Source organism: Diceros bicornis, chromosome 29 (assembly GCF_020826845.1).
Source record: "Diceros bicornis minor isolate mBicDic1 chromosome 29, mDicBic1.mat.cur, whole genome shotgun sequence".
Taxonomy (NCBI): domain Eukaryota; kingdom Metazoa; phylum Chordata; class Mammalia; order Perissodactyla; family Rhinocerotidae; genus Diceros; species Diceros bicornis.
In genome coordinates this window covers 2026114-2047377 of record NC_080768.1, presented here as the reverse complement: position 1 = coordinate 2047377, position 21264 = coordinate 2026114, and positions in this window count along the sequence as shown.

Sequence of the window (21264 nt, the reverse complement as noted above, 5' to 3'; positions counted from 1 at the left end):
TTCAGAAAATCAAAGACAAAAGAGAAAATCTTGAAAGAAGTCAGAGGGAAAAAATATCTTACCTTTAGAGGAAAAAGGATGAAAATTATATTGGCCTTCTCTTTGGAACCGTGACGGCAGGAAGAAAGTGGAGCAAAATATTTACGTGATGAAAGGGAAGAATAATCACCAACCAAGAAACCCATATCCAGCAAAATTATCCCTCAACATGAAAGAAAAATAAAAACTTTCTCAAACAAAATCTGAGGGAATTTGTCACATTGCAAGAAATGTTAAAAGAAGTTCTCCAGGAGGAAGGAAATGATATAGCTCAGAAACTCAGATCTACATAAGGAAAAGAAGAGAGTTAGATGTTAATAATGATGGGAACTGGGGGGCAGTGGAGGGGTTTATGGGACTCTCTGTACTTTCTGCTTAGTTTTTTGGTAAACCTAAAACTACTCAAAAAAATAAAGTCTACTCTTTTTTAAAAAACATGAGACTCTCTTTTATCTCATCAAAAGATTTATTTCTCAAATAAGATATTCTTGGTATATTTTACAAACTTGAAGGCTGTTTCATAAATATTTTAAACTTTTATGACTGAATTTCTTTTTATGTACAAATAAAGATCTATTTTCTGAAGTACTTTGTGAAACCATTATGGATCTTAAATATATAGAGTTCAACTCATCTAAATTTATGACACAAGGTGGGAAATCACCCTTAGAAAGAAAAAGTGAAATTTCAGGGTTAATGTGAAAGCCTGCCAGTTGTTCCCCATCTGTGTGATGCCTCATAGAATACAAGCACTGTGATAAAACAGGGGGAAGGCCTATTTTCTTCTATCACATCTGTATATCTTAAATATGTTACAGAAGACTGAGTTGTAATTGAGAACTCACAAAGAATTCATCAAAATGATAAATCAAATATCACATATTAAATGACAAAAATCTATTGACATTAAATCCACAAAGGAAGGCAACTTCAAACCAAACATTCCATCATTTCCCTTACTGCATCACACACATTATGCTAATGTCCATATATGTACAAGGAGAGTGAGTGAGTGAGACTCTGAACCTTGGAGGGGATATTGAAGTTTCCGTGTGTGTGCACATGTTTCCATTCATTCTAAGTCTTACAAGATTCACGAAATTTAAATGCAGAGTGGAAGGCAGAGTTAAAGTCTGCTTATGAAGGAATTCTTTATTTTGGGATCAGACTTTGCATTTGCTCAGTAACTCCTTAGACATATATCATGCACGTACTGGGGGAAAAAATCTCCTTTTGCTTTGGAAATGATCAAGACTTCTATTTTTGGTAATATGGAAAGCTTGGTCCCAGGACCATCCTTCCTGATGCAATCAACTACAAATCTTAGATAAAATCCATCTAACGTTTCCTTAAATGTATGGGTGATCTGGTAAGAAAGTAAGGAATTCTTGCACTCAAGGAATTCTTAGACTTTAAAAAGGTCAGGATAGGGCCGGCCCCATGGCTTGGTGGTTACGTGCGCGCGCTCCGCTGCTGGTGGCCCGGGTTTGGATCCCGGGCACGCACCGACGCACCGCTTCTCCGGCCTTGCTGGGACTGTGTCCCACATACAGCAACTAGAAGGATGTGCAGCTATGACATGCAACTATCTACTGGGGCTTTGGGGGAAAAAAATAAATAAATAAAAATTTAAAAAAAATTTAAAAGGTGAGGATAAGAAAAAGAGTTAGCTAAACTATTGAAGTTGTCTTTCACCTCAGGGGTAAACTCGGATGTGAGTTTTCACAGCCTCACAGGCTGTGAAACCCAGGACCCACTCAGTTTGGGGCCAGAGATCTCATCCCTGCAAGGCTGGGACTTAAAACATTGCACCCAAGTCTTGTGTCAACCAAAAATAAACCCATTCACCTCAAGGTTGACACTGCAAGGGAAATGCAGTGTAACCAAATGCAGTGCTGAGAAGGGGGCATTGCCACTGGGAATTTAAAAGCACAAGACAGTCCAACTGCCAGTTTGAAATTTGACTTCAAGTCAAGAAATTATCCCAAGCTGTGGATAGTGGAGTCTTGATTCTAGATTGTGTTATCCTAAGGAGGCTAAGATCATAAATTCCATTTTCATGCTTGAGTGTACCGTAACATGCTACATATTTTGTAGCCATGCTGTGTGTTTCATAACAAGAATGTTGTGAGGGGCAATGGGCTCAGGTAAGGGGCTTTCTATACCTAGTTTTTCTTTTTTTTTTTGGTGAGGAAGATCGGCCCTGAGCTTACATCTGCCAATCCTCCTCTTTTTGCTGAGGAAGACTGGCCCTGGACTAACATCCATGCCCATCTTCCTCTACTTTATATGGGACGCCGCCACAGCATGGCTTGACAAGCGGTATGTAGGTCCGTGCCTGGGCCGCTGAAACAGAGCACGTGAAACTAACCGCTAAGCCACCAGGCCAGCCCCTACACCTAGTTTTTCTGACCCAGGTGTGTAGAATTATTCCAGGTCCCCTCTTTCACATTTACTGTCTTCGTTCCTGTGTTCACTGATGTGGTCCTTTATCTGGAAGTTTGGAAGCTTAGATCTCAATCTGTCACTGGAAGAATGTGTATCTCCCTCCGTTGTGTACCCCAACTGTGTGTGTCATTACTTTTCCTTTGTTGTGTAACTCTCCTTTTGTCCCCCATAATGTCTTTCTGGTCTCCCAATCATCCTGCACCTGTTATTGACACTGGTCAGTAGGTTGGTAGAACTCACTCAGCAGACCAGATCCCTATCAATGACGGCCTTGAGTACATCCTAAGGTATCAGAAAGTTTGAGAAATGTATTAAATAATCTACAGGAGTTGAAGATGATCCCTGCCAGTGGGAAAACCCAGCAAGCTGGAATCTTCATAAATAGGTTGACATATTTCTTGCAGTGAAATGCTTCAATAATTCCATTGTTGAATATAACCCTCTAATTAAACTATCTACTATATTTAGCTGAATATATTATATCGTTATACATATTATATTATATTCAGAATTATAAATATTATACTTTATATGGAATTTAAAGGGATTTTTAATGGAAAATTGTAACTATATGCATTTTTTCACCACGAGAGCTACTTTCATTTATAATTTCCACAATGGCTAAGCTTTCTTTGATGGGGAAACTTGTACTAAGGGTACATTTAGCTATTTTGAAATGTAAAAACTGCTCCTGGAAAAACCACCTTATACCGCTGCTATAGTGATCAGAACCACAGTGGACCTTACCTACGTCTTCATTTCACTTACAAGCCAGCCCAGTGGTAGGTAGTGGAGAGAATGCTAGGGAGCTCTGCTCCAGGAGCTGTGAGAGCCAGTGGAAAAGACACATTCCATATTGAGGTTTGCTTTGCGGGGATCTACGGAGATACCACAGAGAGGCCACCTGACTTTGGTCAGGCACATTCCAGGGTCCAGTGAGTGTTGTGGCTCTCTCTCTACCTAAACAGAGATGTGTGGAGGAAGCCTTGAGACATTATCTTAGCAGGCTTGACTCTTACCCTGACGCATAATGTCCAGTGACTCTGGGTAACGGAGACTCCACAGGCATTGCTGGGCAGTTTCCTCTGAGCCTCTACTTCAGGACTGGTCAGCAGCATGGCTACCACTCTTGCTGCTGCAAGTTTGAAGTTCATAGGGTTATCAGTGTCCAAATAGATGTTCACCTGTTGATCCATTTCTAGGCTCCACTTAAAAAAAAAAAAAAAAAAAACACCTATGGTGCCATACGCCCCTTGATCCAGGACTCAGTTTTCTAAGTCAACACTTCCACGTTGAAATATTGTATTTCTGAGTTCGTCTATCAATTACTGTAGCAACTAGCCCTTTGCTGTCTGCCAGGCTTCACCTGTCAGCTCACTCCATCTAGAGGGCTGGGCTGCAGCCTCCCTCTGGCTGCAGCTTCTGCTTCTGCTCTCAGGCTGCTCGTTCTCCAGGATCTTCAGGAGAGCGCCTTCTCAAGGACGCATCTCTACACGAGAGGTCTCCTTGGAGTTCCTGCCTCATGTGCAGGTTAATGACAGAGAACAAGACCCAAGATCTCATATATAGAAGTGATTCAAATGTTTAGAAAATGGACCATGAGATCATTTTTAAAAGTCATGTACATATGACAAGTCAAAGGGCACAAACTTTCAGTTATAGGGTGAATAAGTTCTGGGATCTAATGTACAGCTTGGTGACTGTAGTTAATAATACTGTATTGTATACTTGAAATTTGCTAAGAGAGTACATCTTGTGTTCTCACTACAAAAAATAGATAATATGTGAGGTGATAAATGTGTTAATTAGCTTGACTGTGGTGAGCATCTCACAATGTGTTCATATATCAAATCTTCATGTTGTACACCTTAAATATATACCATTTTTATTTGTCAATTATATCTCAATAAAGTTAGAAAAAAGTTATGTACAAAGAAATTATGAGACATGATTAAGAAAAATTTTACTAATTTTATGGTTAACTGCAGCAAGGAGAAAAAGAGAAATTCTGCCATGATAAACCATTCAATATTAGCTTCTCAAATCCTCATTGGTTTGGGATATATTTTTCTTAACTTTCTGTATCAGATACATTCCTAACAATTATAAATTTGGATGGAATACTCAACTCAATGATTGAAAGGAACGTTATGAAGTATCTTTAGAGAGTAAAACTATCTGGGAAAATCATAGCTGAGAATATCTGATACTTGGAAATTTGTTTAATGGTGCTATCCAAATTACTTTAAATGCAAATATGAGTTAATATTTCTTTAGCAAAAATCATGCTTACTTCATATTTTAGAAAAAAATATGTTCTACTGAAGCATTATACCAGCACAGCAATGGCGAGAAGCAGAAGCTATGGATGCTGTATGCAGGAGATGAGCAGAGAGTGGTAATGCTGAGCTACAAAGGAAGTCAGACAAGGACTTGAAAACAAGGTGCTCATGGAGAGCAACACTACGTGCTGTCGATGTTGAAGTCCCCCAAAATTCACATGCTGAAACCCTAAGCACCAGTGGGATGGCATTAGGAGGTGAGGACTTTGGGAGGTGATTAGGTTTAGATGAAGTCACAAGGGTGGAGCGCCCATGATGGGATTAGTGTCCTTAGAAGAATAGGAACAGACAGAGTCCTCTCTCTCTCTCTCATTCTCTCTCTCTCTCTCTCTCTCTCTCTCTCTCTCTCTCTCTCTCATATGAAGACATAGCAAGAAGACTGTCATCTGCAAACCAGGAAGGGAGCTCTCACCAGACATCCACCCGGCTGGCAGCTGTCTGTTATAAACATGCAGAAAGAAGGTGGTGGTACATATGGTGCTGGCTGAGGCACGAAGCATTGGCCCTTGACTGGAAAACACCAGATCTCGATTCTAAGGTTTCTTTTGGATACAGACGAATAAGATCCCACCTTCACATCAGTGGCAAGAGAGAAAGTGGTATTGGCCAGTTATGGGTTTTCTAATATTTCTAGTCACATGTTTGAGTTCCTTCTCACCATAGATGTCTTTTCCCAAACTAGACGCCTGACTGATTTCTGTAACAGCCTTGGTGGTGCAATCACCTGTCTTTGTTCTATCTATTGCTCAATGGAAGTTGTTTACTGTTAAAAAACATGTTCTCTCATGTGAGAAAAGCACAATAATTACATGTTAAATGAGGCCTTTTAAATATTTGCAGCTTGGGAGAAGCTACTGACAATATGGTACTATTTTAGAAAACTACATTCTCATTTTTCTTTCTAAAAATGGCATTGAGTGTTTATAAGCATTTTGGAAGCATACCTGATTTTTAGTTGTGATACATGGAACAAATTTTTTAAGGAAACCTAATTGAGCTATGCTAACATATCCATTCTAAGGCTGTTCATGCCATTGACCACTGGTAGCCAATAAATTGAGGGATACTCCTGAGATAGAAACTAGAAATATAGATCAAAAGTATAGTTTTTGTCGCTCCAACCAAAAAAGCGTTTGAAATTAAATCAGAGCATTAAGTGATTTATTTAGCACAGCCTGTCATGTTACTGTCAAGATTAAATGCTAGATAACGCAAGAGCAATGCGCTATCAGCAACATAGCCAGAGGCTGAGCAGCAAGGTCTGCCATGTCAAAGTGAGTTATTAGAGAATAGAAGTCATGGCATGGAATAGCATCTTGAAAGATTTACTAATAAAGTAAGGGCTGAGAAAAAAAGAAAAAGAAAAAAATACTAATGAAGGGAAAAAAGAGAGAGACATACTTGACTTTAGAGAAACAATTATTTAACACAGGTATTGAACATTAAGTCCAATAAACAAACATTGAGGGCCATCTGGGTTAGCAGTTTGCTAGAGCTGGGTAAACAGAACTGTGAGACCCAATAGCTGTGTTTACGGGATATAGTCTAGTCGTGTTTCAGAACCCATAGGCAGTCACATGAGCCCCAATTCAAATCACATCCCCTACACACTTCAATTCATAGTTCCTTCCTATCACTTTGCTTTAAAAATCATTTTTGAGTGTAGTTTCCCAAAGAAACATTTAATATCATAAGTTTTGTAAGATTACATTTCAGTGTCTTCCTCTAAGTCAGTAATCATGAGTTATTGCCAAATCCTCCCTCGACATTATTTGTTGCATCAATTTGATGGGAAATACATCTGTCTGGTTGGCGTTGGCGTTGTAAAGAGTGAGCCATCTTGGATGTCCCAACACTCGCTGATGTGACATTCTGTGACAGGGTCGCACGGATGAGCAAGGGATGTCAGCGTGAGACAAAGAAGGGAGATTTATGGTGGCTCGTTCAAGATGCGCTTGGCCAACATCACTTATATTTCGGTTCTGCCAGGGAAATCATGCACTGGCTGAGCTCTCAGCTATAACAGGAAATTAATAATATACGTGACTTAGCCCATAAGCAAGGTCTCTATCTTAGGCTTCTTTCATAATATCTTTATTGTTATTTATTAAGTGTCAGAGCCAGAACTAAACTTGACAAGAAATAAAGTCTAGATAACCAGATCACCACCCTAACATCCAACAAAATGCAATGCGTGTAGTAAAAGAGGAGTCATGGTTGATTCAAATAGAACCCGCTCTTGAAATAAATGAGCTTTTGTTAAAAAAAAAAATTGAATAAGTTTCTTGGCAAACTTTGACTTAGAAAATGCAGTATTACAAAACAGCACTTGGATTGGATTTTTCTGCTTTATATGGAAATTTGCATTCCTTTATATGAATATTTCAGTGAAGACTTCTTAAAATATTAAATTTTACTTCACAAAATAAGAAGAAAGTAGGAAAGGACCACAAAGTCATTTAGTATAGTCCTCTACTCTAATTTAGAAATGAATCACTGAAAATGCTTTTTTTAAGAAAAACATACATCTAATTCATTCTGATCAACCTATAACACAACTAGATCAGCCAGCTACTAAGATGTCGTTTTTGAAGACCCACTTTCACCCTTAATGGTCAGGGTTTGGGTCATCAGTAACCGAGTAAGCAAAGCATCCTTGGGAAGGAGGAGGGAAGAGAGACACGAAGAGTAGCCCAGGGAACACGGCTTCCCCGTCCGCATCCCCACTCATGGTGGCAGCTCTGGTAGAGTGCAAATGCACATGGAAGCCCCGGATCCACCCACCCAGCCAGTGGGAGGAATAAGCAAAGGGCAGGATTATAAACCCTGGCTCTTCAGATCAAGTGCACTTCAGCAAATGAGGGAAAACGTGTTCAGGTTACAGCACAGTCAGGTCAATTGATTAACCAGCTGAATATGTGCCTAGGGAAGATATCAAAGTTGTCAGAAAAACTGGGAACCAACTGAGATTAGTAGAGAATAGATGTTGGAAACATGCAAATTTAAGACTTAAATCAACAAATAGGGTACATTCCCTTGTCAACAAAGATTCCTAAATTCACTGTTACTTCTCAGCTCTTTTATTTTTAATATTTGTCATAATTCTTGTCATAATTAATAGTCTTCTAAAATACCTTATGCCATCCTTTAAACCATCTCTGTACTGAAATGTGAAGCATATAATGTTCTTAATCTTTCACGTAGTTGTGTACAATGTGGGTCAAATCATCAATCGTATTTGTAAAAGAATTACATTCCGTCACTTTCCCAGGCACTCAGGGGCTCCTGTCTTGAGGAGCACAGGGGAGATAAACAGAGAAACGTATTAGAATGGGGTAGAGGAGGCAGGCTGAAAAGAGCAGGTAAGTTGGTGGGATGGGGAACCAGGAAATCTTAAGAAGAGTTGCTATTTTTTTTCCAGCTTTATTGAGCTATAATTGACAAAAATTATATATAGTTAAGGTGTACAACTTGATGTTTTGATATAAGTACATTATGAAATAAACCCCACAGTCAATCTAAGATAGTCAAACTCACAGAAGCAGAGAGGAGAATGGTGGTTGCTGGGGACGATGGGGAGATGTTGGTCAAAGGTACAAAGTTTCACTCCTAAGATGAATAAGTCCTGGGGATCTAATGTATAGCATGGTGCCCATAGTGAATAATACTGGACTATATACTGGAAATTTGCTAAGAGAGTAAATCTTGAGAGTTTTTACCAAAAACAACACAAAACAAAACAAAAGCTGGTGTTTGAGCAGGTCCATGAGGCATGGGAGAGGCTGGCATGATGCACGATTTCACCAGTAGATGACATCACTCTTGCAACGTCACGGATATTGGGACTTATGCAGCAGCCCAAGCCCAAGCCCTTTGCTGGCTCTGGAAGGATGCAGAGCTCATAAAGTCAGCTGGAACCATGTTATTCACCTATGTCTTCGTAAGCATTCTAAAGAAGCATGGACTTGATTTTGATTTCCACGGAAGGTATTTAAGCATAAAATGATATCGTTCAGCGGTGTGCTAGAGAAGGACAGTTCTAAATAAAGGCCTAAAGATGACAGGAGGGAGACACTCCGGGTGGTCAACCAGATGAGAGGCCCCCAAGACAGCCCGAGTGGAAGATGATCACAGCCATGATGAGAGAAATCTGTCCAATTGCAAAGCCACTGCTCGTAGACATTGTGCTACATTCTGATGTATGTGACTTCCTGGTAGCCAAACAAGCGTTGGGGGTGGGAAGAGAAGATTGCGTCCTAAGTAGCTGTGTCCTGACAAAATAAGGAATCATCAGGGTCAGAATCAGTTATGTGGGTAACAAGGTAAGTATAGGAAGTGTTAAAGTTGAGGCCCTTAAGGGATGGAGGTGTTCTAATGTGAGCAGAAAGAACCAAATGGGTCACAGTAAGTTTTTAGAAATCACCAGAGAATACAAGCTGTGCAACCTGATAACATTTTGGGGAGTGAATATATGGCGTATAATTAAAACCACTACACACCTATTAGAATAGCTAAAATCCAGAACACTGACAACACCAAGTGCTGACGAGGATGTGGAGCAACAGGAATGCTCATCCATTGCCGGTGGGAATGCAAAATGGTGCAGCCACTATGGAAAACAGTTTGGCAGGATCTTGTAAAACGAAGTATACTCTTACCATAGATTCCAGCAATCACGCTCCTTGGTATTTAACAAAAATGAATTGAAAACGTATGTCCACACAAAAATCTGCACATGAATGTTTATAACAGCTTTATTCATAGTTGTCAAAACTTGGAAGCAACCAAGATGTCCTTCAGTGGGTGAGTGGATAAATAAACTGTGGTCCATCCAGACAATGGAAGATTATTCAGTGCTAAAAATAAAGGAGCAATCAAAAGCCATGAAAAAACAGGGAAGAAACAGTGCCTATTACTAAATGTAAGAAGCCAATCTAAAAAGACTACATACTGTGTGATTCCAACTATATGACACTGTGGAGAAATCAAAACTGTAGAGACAATAAAGAGGTCAGTGGTTGCCAGGGGTTCAGTGAGAGGGAGGGAGAAATGAAAATGTGGAGCACAGGGAATTTTTAGGTCAGTGAAACTATTCTGTGTGTTTCTGTAATGGCAAATCCATATCATTTTACATTTGTCCAAACCCACCCATAGAATGTATAACACAGAGTGAACCCTAATGTAAGCTATGGATTTTAGTTAGTAATAATGTATCAATAGTCACTCATAAATTGTAACAAATATGCACAGTAATGCAGAATATTAATAACAGAGGAAACTGTGAGGGGAGAGGGATAGAGCATATGGGAACTCTCTGCACTCAATATTTCAATAATAATACTGAACAGTATTCCACTCAATATTTCTGTATACCTAAATTTCAGTTCTAAAAATTAAAGTCTATTATTTTTTAATTGTGTATGAAGAGAGCCAATGATGATATTTGAAAATGTCAGCAATTAAGGGTTGGATGGAGGAAGAGGAGGTAATTTTTTAAAAAGAAAAAATAAATACTAACCTACAGAGCTGGCCATCACATCCAATTTTGAACTATTAGCTAAACAATTTTAGGGATGATGCTCCCTGCAATCTTCAAGCCTATAATATGAGGGTCCAAGGCAAAATTATTAAATATAAATACTTCTAATACATGTGAATGTATTTAGCTGAACCCTATGAAACTGTCACTTTACAGGTCAAAATGCACATCACCAATTTTGTATCTTGCAACCCAATACACTTACACACATATGTGGGACACGCAGGGCATCTTCTGCTCATTTACCTCCTCTCCAATGAGGGAGACCTTCATCACAATTGAATGAGGAGGAAGAGGAGTGCGCAACCTCTGGTCTCCCTTTACGTTTGTGATCTTTTGCTTCAAGTGACTCTTGGATCCACCGGGCAGCCGCACCTCATTTCTCTGTTCCGTCTACTCTCCCAGTCTCCCACACAACTATGATGTATCTGCTTTTGGCTTCTTGACTTCTAGATCCCACTTTAACATCCTTAATCTCAATGGAAAATCGTGTTTGTCTGGTTTTCTTTGGGTGGGAAACAGGCAAAACGTTCACACCCTGTAAATACATCACTTCCCAACCCACCTGAGTCTCTAACAGGATTTTCTGCTCCTGTCTTATTGCTCTACAAGAACTGCCCATTTTCTAAGCAAAGGCAAGCCCTACCCTTGTACTGGACTCCATCCTTTCTCCTTCACTTCTCCCTGTTTCTCAGCATCATTTGTTCATTTCCAGATCGTTTACGTATGCATAAAATACACTGTCAATATTTTGCATCAAGAGAAGGAAATTTCCCGTGACCCTATGTCCCACTCTAGCTGCAGCTGGGTTTCCCTGGTCCCTTCATAGGGAAAATGCTTCCAAAAAGGTGAGCTCTTCGTCTCCCGCTTTTCTCCTTCCGTTCTCTGTTGAATCACCTCTAATCAGGCCTTTGTCCATGGAAACAACCCTTTAAAATGACACAATTGACTCCGAGTTGCTAGATCAAATGAAGCCATCAGTTGTAAGCCTGCTTACTCTACGGGCAGTGTTTGGAAGAACTAACAGCCTTTCCTCATTTGACTTCCATAGCTTCACCCCTCTGGGGATTCCTCCTGCCCATGGCCACACCTGACTGTCCCACAAAACCCACAGTCTTTCAAATCTCCCTTTAACGTCTCCCTCCTTCTTCAAGTTGCTCAAACTAAAAACGGAAGTCGTTCTTCAATCTTGTCTTTATCTCAAATTCTACTTTCAATTAACCAGCAAATCTCTTAGTCTCCATCTTTAAGATGTATCCAGCCCCTGACCATTCTTCATCCCCCACACTGTGGCCACCAGGAATTTTCAGTTGGCGTCTTGTGATTCTCTCCTAACTGATCTCCTGATCCTTCCCCACCACCTATCTTCACCACAGTCACCAGGGGATCCCTTCAGAATGTAAGTCCAATCACACCCTCCTCTGCTCAGAGCCTTTCAGTGGCTTCCCATCCATCCAAACAAAATCCCTCAAATGGTGCAGAGGGCGACATGCTCCGTCATCCCAGGCCATCTCTATGACCACATCCACTTCCACTCACCATCCTGCCCACACACTCTGTCCTCCTCCTGGTCCTGGAACAGGCAAGCTCACTCCAGCCTAGGAACCTTACAGTTGTGTTAACTTCACATCCTAAACTCTCTCCTCAAACACCTGCGAGCTGGTATATAGAGGTATATGTGTTTATAACACCTTCCAGGTCAGCCTGACCCCTCTGTTCTCCCTTTTCTCCTTACACTGCTTTATTTTCTCTCCATAATAATCTCTACCCTCTGAGAGACTATATTTTTGTTTGTTTGTTTGTTATTAGTTTTTATACTATTGCTATGACTGGTAAAATGTAAGTTCTCATTATTTTGCTCCTGAAAGGACAAATGACAAATATTGTGTATAAGAGAAGATTCTGTAGTCCCACATTAGTGTTTTCACCATTTTTCCTTTTTAGAGTAATAGAACTTAGGAGCTAGACAGAATTGTAGTGATTGTTAAGTTGATATATGAGAAAACAGAGGCCCACATATGTTGCATCTTTTTGAAGATCAGAGAACAGATGTGTGACTGGTACTCAAAACTCTAAATCCACAGACCAGAATGTTATCTACTGATCCCTTTCATTTACATAGCTGTTTGCCATGTGAATTTAAGGTGGCACTATACCACAGTAATATTAACCCCATTTTTAACCTAATTGACAAGTGCTTGTAGAAGATAGTTCAATAATCACTTGCCAAAATGTAAATATTGATTTCGATTCTTATGATCTGCGCCCCAACATCTGCACTAAATTCAATGAGCTTTCTAAGACATTATTTTAGAGGATTTCTATGTCATTTTCAAAATATCAGGAATGACGTGGAAGACCGTGTGTGCACCTGTGTGTATGCATTTATAAAACTCCCCTCATTTATAGTGTAATTCTCCTGGGTGTGTTAGAGCATATGCCTGGCACATAGAAGGCACTAAGTAGATGTTTATTGAATAAAAATGTAAATCAGTGAACGAATGAACCCTTGACAATAGAACCTTTGATGTATGAATCTGCTTTAAATGTGAGAAGCAGCCTCGGAGTGGGAAATGTTTGATTTTTTTAGCTTGATTTAAGGTGACTGGCTGGATTGCCTTGGGCAAGTAACTAAACCTCTTTGAACTTCAGATCCCTGGTTTATAAAATGGGGTAACACTATACACCTGCTTCAGTAGCTTGAAGTTAAATTAGTGATAATATGAAAGGGGTTTGGCCACGTGTGCTGTCAATAAATGGTGTGCTTTGTGGCTGGTCTTGTTTACAAATTTCTAACATCCCCTGAGTTTTATTTAAACTCATTTTATTTTAAATTTATTGTTAGCACAGGAAGTAATGCAAAGTATTAAAAATCCTAATCATTAAAGGTAAAAATTTGGGAAGCAAAGATAAAAATTAAAACAACACACATGCAGTGGGTCGAGAGTCAGGCTGATGGTGGTGAGAGCGAGAATGCGGGGACACACAGTGCTCCTCCAGGACTGAGATCGGGGCCATGACGGGACCCCAGAAAACAACCGTAAGAGAGAAAATAGTTATTGTTCCCCGTATATAAAGAGTAACTCAAAATAACTCTAAAAATTAAAAAAAAATCTTGGGGGGTGTTATGAGCTGAATTGTGTCACCCCAAAAATTCATATGTTGAAATCCTAACACTCAGGACCTCAGAATGTGACTGTCTTTGGAGATGGGGCCTTTCAAGAGGTGATTAAGTGAAAATGAGATCATTAGGGTGGGCCCTCATCCAATCTGAGTGGTGTCCTCATAAGAGGGGAAATCCAGGCACAGAAATGTACACACAGAGAGATGACCATGTGAGGACACAGGGTGCAGGTGGTGGTCTACACGCCAAGGAGAGGGGCCTCGGGAGAACCAGCCCTACCCACACCTTGATCTCCAACTTCCAGCCTCCAGAACCATGAGACCATAAGTCTCTGTTTAAGCCGCCAGTCTGTGGGAGTCTGTTATGGCAGCCAGAAGAGACTAAGACAGAGAACTCTTAGTATTCCCTGTCCCTGAACATGCGTCTCCTGAACTAGACCTTAGCTGGCCATCTTAGTGTCTTCTCCTTCCTGCATCCATCTATGTTAGCAGAGTCTGCTTTCAGTAATCACTTGAACCTTGCCTAACTACAAAAGATATATAGTCTCTGATTTTCGCAATTCCTTTCTCCTACTTTCCTTGTACATTTGCTTATGACTAAGGGACAGGATGTAAACAGAATATCCATCAGCGCGTCCTCTGCTGATGTTATCCAGTAAGATCACAATAAAGATTTCTGTCGCAGATATTACATTTATACTAAGTTTATGAAAATTCATCCATCACTAAGTCTCCTGGCACACACGCTCCATAAAATGCATAATGAGACAAAACCTACCAATATAATGAAAGTCATACTATTTTATACATTGCAGATAGATTCCTTTGGAACAGAAAGCTAAACCCCAAGAAAGAAGACAGTCATACATTCACTGGAGAAACTTTTATTTGGTGCTTTACTTTGGGCCAGAAAACAGTGGTTGGAGAAATAGAAGGTGTTTCCATGGAGCCAGAGTCTGCATCACCACAGTGGGAGGAAACGGAGGGAAAGAGGAGAAATAACCCTGGCATTCTGTCTGCTCTGTGTGATGTGTTATGTTTCAAAATGTGTTTCTTATTAAGATTGTCTCTTATCCTTCAGCTCAGATGGGTTGTAGACCATTATCTCTGATGTTCTTGGATTTATTAGAAGAGGAAACAGGGTCAATTTAAACTGCCATTCCATTGTGCACATGGCTTGTTGAAATACTAATATGAAATTCTCTCCATCGTCCCTACTCTTCACATCCTTTTCACATTCTTTCACATTTTTCCTTCATCTTCCTTAGTCTTCATCACCCTCCGTGCTGTCTGAGGTTGCTCTCGATCTGCTTGATCCTTCCTCCTCTTTTGTTTTCTGCTTTTTATATTTATTGTTCATTTTTATAACCAAGACTTTTCAGATTAGCTGCCTTCAGGAAACCTCTGGTTCACGGGAATATTTCATTTTATCTACCAGTTGTTTATAAAACAATTTCAGACGGCAATCAATATTTAAAAATTAGATGATATCACATGAAAATCTGTTATTACAGTTTCTCTTGAAAAGTCAGAGATCTGGCAAAACTGGACCTGTATCTGGACTCAAGGGCCAGCTGCTCAGCGTCTATGAGGATGTGGTTTGGAGTCGCCACCGTGCCCTCGTCTCTGTACTTTACCAGCCTCTGCAGCTAACAGGATTTATGATCCTTTGTCTAAATTTGCATTCTTTGTGTTTTTATTATCATATTCATTATCCATTTAGCTCATGACCATCCCAAATGTGAGCATTGCACACAAATATTCTTCGTATACAGATATTTCCTCTAGAAACAAAATAAGATATGGTTCTTCCCTTTTAGAAGGCCTGTCTTATAGCTGGAGACAGAAATGTACACCAAAGTACATGAAGCAGGGTATCACGGGAGTGTCACATTCTTTCTTTTCATCTTCCATCAAGAAAGAATGAGTCATTGTGCACGGCTCTCTCTAGAGAGTATGAGTTCAACGTTTTCCTTGTCCCCTGAAGGAATTAGGATGTCTTTGTTTATGAAAACCTAACCTCAAAGAGGCAAGGATCTCAGTTACTCTAAAGGGAGGAGAAACCAAAGGTTTAATGAAAGACAGAACCCAACCACAGAGACAAAAGTGCTCCCTTGGACTACAGCCAAAGGGAGAGTGTCCTGAGATCTGGACCACACTTGGCTTCAGCTCTTGTGTGGCACTGGGAAGGCTGCGAGGAACTTCAGGGGACTCACATGGCTGCCTGGAGATGTGGTAAAGAGGGCTAAGATGTGGGAATGTTCCAGGAGGCTCTCTATTACTAATGATCACATAATGAAATTGAGGGGTTTCCTCTTAGAAACCTCAAGAACACAGAGAAGGAAAGGAGTCCTTGAAATACTGAATATTCGGCAACATGGATGGATGGGGACTTCACCTGGTTTGGTTAAGAACATTAAAGGAATGTATTTCACAGGTCTTGCACTTCAGTTGCTTGAAACTAACTCATGCTCAATTCATTAGATTGAATACATATCACAAATGCTACTATAAACATTGTTTCATATGTTCTGGATGCTCAAAGGAAAAAGATCTCAAGAGGAGGTTGTTACCATGCAAAGGGCACAATATGCTCACTGCAGGCTGAAGCCAATTAGTCAAGAGGCAAGAAGACAGTGGTAGAGAAAAGACTTTATCAGATGATGAGCTAGCTGATCAGAAGATGGTGGACTAGCATCCAAAAGAAAACCATCTTAAAAGGGTACAGAATCTTGAAGCAGTTATATGGGGCCAGTGGGCTATAGAGGAGGAGAGGGCAGGAATGTTGATCATCTGGCATTGCAGACTAGGAGTTGCCACACTAGGCCTTTCAGCTGTCATCAATGATGGATACCAATATAGGATTTGTGTGCAAATGTTGTCACATGCCTAAGGAACTCAAAAGAACAAAGTTATCTCCTTTATGCAGCTTGGAGGTATATAGTAAGCAGGAGTCAGAAAACCTACAGAGTGTGCATATTTCCCAGAGGATGGTTATGAATTCATCTAGACTCTGTGCAGGCTCTAGCGTTCCCTACGGGGGAAGAGAAGCATAGGTTATAGAGAGCTATAAGGTGGCTTCCCTTAGGCCAAGTCTGATTTGGCCTATAACAAGGTGACATTTCAATTGCATCTTCAAAAATGATTGCAAGTTCTAGAAAGAAAAGTAAGTTGATCGAGAAGCTATTTCAGTTAAAGCTATTGGCAGAAACAAAGATTCACCAATGTGAAAAATGAATGAAAAATGAACCCAGAACCAGAGCGTCTAGAGGGGAGGCATAGGAAATGAGGCTGAAAAGAGAACATGGGAGTAGAGTATGAAAGGTTGAGGCTCTAAAGATAATGACCATGGGCTTTATTCACTTAGTCAATGGTGAGCCATCATTTTCTAAAGGTACACAACCAACTGAGTGACTGAGCCCTTCTCCAGTCTGTGGTCTTCTCAACTATCTGGCATGTTGGTTATATCTAATCCTTCATCAACACAGTTTACCACACGTTAATGAAAACTCCAGGTGTAGCCCTGAACACAGTCAGAGGTGATCCTGGGGCTTATACGAGGCCACAGCCTCTGATAGAATCCTCCCGGCCTCCTGGTCCTGCTCAAACAGCATCTCTCTTGTGGAAGCAAGGTTTCCATAGCAACTGTACGCATTCACCAACACCACCAGGTGCAGCAACAGGACGCAGATTCTTACTGGGGGCCTAGCTCTATGGCCACCGCTGAACCAGTTAGCAATGTTGGGAATGGAATGTGCTCATCATCTTTAGGTGCCAGTAACCCATCAACCCATCCAAACCACTAACAGTCCAACCACGGGCTGTCGGTGCAGCAAGCGGAATGGGAGCTAGGAAGAAAATCACACACACACACACACACACACACATTTCCATGGAAGAGGTACTTATCAGTATGAGAATGGATTCTATATCTGGCAAAAACAAAACAAAAAAAGCTAAGGACCGTGACTCAGAGAACAGCTATAGACAGAAGGCAGAGAGATAGAGTGAAAAATTGGGTCCAAATCTAATTTAAGGGAATGTCTTGGCCTTCAGCATAACATTGAGTCAATTCTCCAGTGATACCGCTAGTCTAGTGGAATTAGAAAGCAGAATAGCTATCAAGCACTTAGATGGCCTACTGTGGGAGACTGTAATCATTGTCTTGTATGTCTACATTCATTTGTAGAACCATCTGAGATCACTGGACATGTTTTTAATAAAGTTCAGGACATGGCAACTCTTTATCCCTTTAAGTCCTTTTAGTCTATTAATTCCTACAGACCCTGCTAGGTAAAGATTGAGTGTGGAGTTCTTAAGGATATATTTCTTACTAAGTGTAAAATTTAATTGAGATTAGCAAGATAATTGAGACTTTAAACTTAAGATCTGAGAAAATGGACAAAAATTTCTCACACTTTTATAGAATGTTAAATATTCCAGGCATCCATGTGTGGGAGATCAAAATTTGGCCACCTGAAAATATATCTCTTTACCTTAATTATTTTCTCTGATGGACATTTGACCTCCCCCACTAACTGCCTAAAGGAATTTAACTCTGGGTATAGACAGACTGGCAGGGTCCAAGCTAAGACCATTCTTAACAAAGTTCTGTTTACCAAACATTTACATTTGTTAAGGTATCTCCCTCTGTGTACTGGAAAGAGCGGGGATGACCTTATCTCTGGAAACTCTTATCAGGATGGAACAGGATGGAAGAAGAGGACATAAATCTACATACTCTTGATTACTGTGATTTTTTCCATCTCAGGTGTGATGAAGTTATTGATCAAAACATAAAAGCTTACCTGAAAATCAAATGACTTTTTCCTTTTTTGGAAGTAATGGAAAACACTCTCCACAAAATTCATATACTAGACAGAAACTAGTGAAAAGAGTCAGTATTTGTATCTATGTGAGTAGACATTTAAAGGTATTAGGCCACGAGCCTTACAGAAACACTTCACGTTGCATGCTTTTCCATAAATTCTAGACACTTTTGTATGCGTTGACCTTTATTTGAAAAGTTGCTGTCAATGGGGAAGAAATAATGTGACATATTACAAGAAGCATTTAGAGACCCTGATATAATTAGGTCACATTCAATCTAGAATCATAGTAGCTCAGATTTTAAGACTCTAAAATTCATAATGAAAAAGCCTCTATGCCCTGGTGGTAACAGCTGGCTACAGCTGTCCTGGCTAAGTGAAAAAAACTGTGTGTGTGTGTGTGTGTGTGTGTTTTAATTCTCTCTTTCTCTCTCTGCTCACTGGGATAGAGAAATGCACTTACTAAATCATTAGCTTCATGAAGTGTGCCACATGATGTGTTGAATTGCTTGGTAAAGAGGGAAATATCTGGAAACGCAGCAGCAATAGAACAGTTGAATACAATTGAATAAATAATTGGATAACACACTGAATTCCTCAAAGATTCATTGATTTTCATAGATCAATCAATCAAGTTGGATCAAATGTGTTGTAATTCAATAGGAATTACAGTCTCTGCATATAGAAAGTATTTGATGGTGGCAATAATCTCCGTGGCTCCCCCAGACACGCCATACTGCTTTTGGTTTATGAGATTCATAGGGAGAGGGAGCTCCAAGGGCTTCCACTTGGGCCTCCCCAACTTCACAGACAAGTGTCACAAGCCGATGTGGATCTTGCCACTTGCTGGGAGTACGTGTTCTATCCATATACTCAGGACCTGGAAGATAGAGTTCCCAGTGAGACGGACTCAAGCCCAAACCCCTTGGAGATCCTTTGCATAGTGAAGACCCCACTCTGACCAGTGGGCCAACAGGGTGGTCCATGTTGCTGTGGGCTACATTAGGGCAGTGTTACTGCCAATAAAGCCCAGAACACAGAGTCTTTTCCTTTCCTAGTCTATGTTGACACTAATGAACGGTAGCAGTTCTTCCCTGGAAGGCCGGGAGGAGGGTTTGCAGGATGGACGTGAGGTATTACCTGGGCAAGTCCCCCAAGCCTGCAGAATTCCGCTCACTGAGGAGCCGTGGGTGGACTCACCTGGGGACCCTCTCCTGTGATGACTCAAGTAAAGATGCTTCCAGACCTGGAGTTTACCTGGAGCCTTACCTGGCTGGACTCAGTTAACATGTTTCCAAAAAGGATGTGGTGAAACAAATTCATTTCCTCACAAATTTATATTTTTTATCCTAGAGATTTGTTATTTCCCTGTGCTTGAAGGTGCGAATATCTCAGCAGTATATTTTTCAGTTCTTCATCTATTTATCAAGAAAGTCATTACCTATCAAAAAGTTCTTAAATCCTCTAGAGAAGGATTTTTCAAACTGGTTCCACGCATGCTAGCTCAGGGTTCTCCAGTGGGGATTTAGAATGTTCTATTTTGTCTTTTTATTATATTGATTAAAGTTTTTTTAAAAAAAAATTTTTTCTCCAGTGATTATTTGCCTGGAAAAGACGTTTTACTAGAATGTGAGTTTGCTTTGTTAAATCAATGTTTTTGAAATTAGAGATGATGAGCATGGTTGAAGATGAGGAAAAATAAATGGAAAAAGAAAATTCCTGCTTAAGAAAAGCCTGCCTATTTAAATAAAATACTCTATGAATATTTTTGAACTATTTTGTAGAAATATAAAATCCAAAATAGATATTCTATTTTCTTAAATTATACCTGCAATTAGAATATTTTGACTAATGAATTCTTGGTGTATGATATATTTTAAAATTAAAATTTTAAATCCTTTAAACAGGATAATGTTGATAGAAGCACAATTATGAAGTATTTACCTGGAATAACTTATGGAGAAATAAGTACATAGAAATCATCATCATAACATTCTGCTCTTATAGTTCTGCAAAAAAGGTGGAAAAAATGAAGTAAAAAGTTTTATCAATTGGACATAGGATAATGATAACAATCAGAGGTAGTGTTAATTATACCATGCACACTACATGGTGCAGAGCACCTACTACACAGTACCTAGTGTACAGTCCACAGTCAACAGTCCAGAGTACACAGTCCACTGTACACAGTATGCAGTCCACAGTCCACAAGACACGGTTTGAAGTGCATAGTCCACAGTCCACAAGACATGGTCTACGGTGCACAGTACTCAGTATACTTTCAACAGTGCGGAGTAGACAGTACACAATACACAGTGCATAACATATAGTACCTAGTACATAGTCATAGTCCACCATGCACGATACATATACAGAGTTCACAGTACAGAGTACACAGCATGGAATGTGCTGTCCACAGTCCACATGCACACTACACAACACAGAGCTCAGAGTACACAGGACACAGTATATAGCACATATATAGACTACACTGTGCACAGTCCACAGGGCACAGTGCAGACTACCCAGTACATAGTGCACAGTCCACAGTGCCCATTGCACAGTCCTCGGTGTGCCATACACTCTGCACAATGCTGACCACTAAGAGCAGTATGGTTTTTAGAGCCAAATAGTCCAATTCCTTCCCCATTTTCATTCTTGTCATCATTTTCAAGGCTTATATGCATTCGATCTTTGTAGGTCAATAGTTTTCTCTAGTAATAAAGTTGCCATAACCACATATTAATACCAATTTTGAATGTAATATTACTTTGACTCTTTAATATAGGAATAACTTTAAATACTATATCATGGAATTTTTAAATTAAAAAATAAAACATTTGCAATACTCCATTTGGGGAAACAAGTCACCTTCACTGTAAAAGTTCTTAAGTGATGACAGTCCTTGTCTGCTTCCTCCAGCGCTTGCCTACCGTCGGTTAGA